This window comes from Silene latifolia, chromosome 6, assembly GCF_048544455.1.
Source record: "Silene latifolia isolate original U9 population chromosome 6, ASM4854445v1, whole genome shotgun sequence".
NCBI classification, from domain to species: domain Eukaryota; kingdom Viridiplantae; phylum Streptophyta; class Magnoliopsida; order Caryophyllales; family Caryophyllaceae; genus Silene; species Silene latifolia.
The window spans coordinates 96,037,608-96,039,757 of NC_133531.1; the positions used below are offsets into that span (position 1 = coordinate 96,037,608).

A 2,150-nucleotide genomic window follows, 5' to 3' on the forward strand; every position below is an offset into this window, starting at 1 on the left:
ATAAATAAATTAAGACGGAGTGCTTTATCCAAAATCCTTCCTCGCTCGTACTACTCCCAGATCCAATATGCACCCATGCATCATCTCAAGTGTACCTATGTACCTATCCAACTGAACCCGAAAACAAAGATAGGTACACGTTCCAGTGGGGGAACGACCCAAACATAAGGACCCCAGCAAAGCTGAGTTTTAAGAAAATAAGAAATAATGACGAATTATAAACAACATTATAAATTAATAAAGCTTTAAAACCAAGGTAAAACAGAATACATTCCAAAACCAAATGTTGCCGTAAATCCAATAATAAACAAAACCATTTAACATTCGTAATCTTTGCCACAAGTGTGCCAAGGTCCTACCCTTGACACGGTTTATAGGCACCACCTGTGCTTTATCAGACTCATAATAATGCGCACCTCTCACATTTGGATAGTCAGTAGGATGAGGATGCCATAGGAGAAAGTCTAACTACCTAGCGAGTGGGGGTCGGACAATCCCCACCCAAATATAACTCGGGCCAAGAGTTCAGTTTTCGGGACGAGATCCCAGAAGCGTCTAAGACGACCTTAAACCTTCTAGACCAGCAATACCAAAATTTTCCAAAACAGCTTGAGCCGAGCCATTCCAATGAGTGACCTACGGCCACAAAAATAAAATATTACATACTTACAAGTACAAGTAAAATTCAACGATGTCAAAACATTATAGAAAATAGTTTAACCGAACATGCTCTTAACCTAAATTTGAAAAGGGTAAAAGTCCTTACCTCAAAGACGAACAACCATAAAATCCTTTCTCTTCAAATCCGCAAGCTCATTGTTTAGTAAATTACCTCAAAGACGAACAACCACAAGTATAAGGGTTACCCGATCATTAAACCATTCGATATCAACAAAAATAGTCTCTACTTTATAGGCTCATTGTTTAGTAAATTTGCTCGGTTACACTCATAATGTAAATAACCCATCTCATAGTTTCTCTTAATCATGGAGTATGGCCAACAACAAGAATCCAACAAGACCACACACTAATATGGGTACGACGAACAACAGGAATCGTCTCCTACACTAATCTGATAACCCAAGTCTCAAATTTCACCACACTAACTAAAATCCTACCAATTAAATTGACAACTAGTTAGATAAAAGCCAAAATCCAACGAGACCAACTTAAACAATCACTATCAAATTGTTCCCTACAACTGCAACCTTATTGAATCATTTTTAACATGTCTTATATCCATTTTCACCTAAAGAGTTTAATTTTCCCATCATCAACTACGTATTACAACTTCGTCTTACCAAATGAGTAAACAAGAAGAGAGGTATAATAACTGTCAAATATTAGATGGCACTCTGAACATATATCACCTTCCAGTTACAATCAAATCAATAAAACCACAACTTTCGACGCGACAACCAGTAACGATAATCAGCGACAAAATCTCCAAAACACAGCCAACCATACCCTTTGTTAATCAACCCAATTTGATTAATCAAACTGACCCATGACAGATATAAACTCATCCAAAACATAACTAGCACAAAGCCCATTACAAACTTAACCTTAATTTAACGAATCATAAAACTTGATTATCATTTATGTAAAATAAATTTATAAAATTGACTTAAATAGAATACTTACTATTTATATGGCAGAAAAATGAGTATAAGAGGGAAAATCAAAAACGCGGTCTGAACTCCTGCAATGGCTCGATGAACGACCAGGTGCGGCAAGAGGATAACAAGGTAAAGGGTAGAAAAGTAGGGAAAGATAAAGATGGAATATTGTGAAATAGAGAAAATAAAACAATATTGTTATAAGAGGGTTAGGCAACCGGCTATAGGGGTTTGGTTTCAAAATCGTATTAAAGTCCATTAAAAAAGTTCGGGTTTCGAAATATTTTTCACTTTTCAATAACTTGGAACCGTTTTATATTTTTCTTTCGAGAGCTTCAAATCAACTCGTTTTCCAAAGTGATACTTATTTTTTTTTTTTTACAACTTTCAATTAAAAGTCCGATATTAATAAAAGAAAGAGAGAGTGGCCCATAAATATAACTCGAAAATAACGAGGTGTTACATAGGGTTTATGTCTAAAATTAATTTTTGGTCTTAATTTTGTTTTTTTACTGCATGTAAACGTGTTTA

At 35.2% G+C, this 2,150-nt stretch overlaps 1 long non-coding RNA gene across 1 annotated transcript; it reads right to left on the bottom strand.

The window, feature by feature from the left end:
- Window positions 1-208: 208 nt before the first annotated feature.
- Window positions 209-1,900, bottom strand: LOC141658871 (uncharacterized). The gene is made up of 3 exons (XR_012549490.1): window positions 1,645-1,900; window positions 767-832; window positions 209-636 (listed from the first exon to the last, which is right to left on the bottom strand). It is a non-coding gene; the product is annotated as an uncharacterized LOC141658871 (long non-coding RNA).
- Window positions 1,901-2,150: the final 250 nt, after the last annotated feature.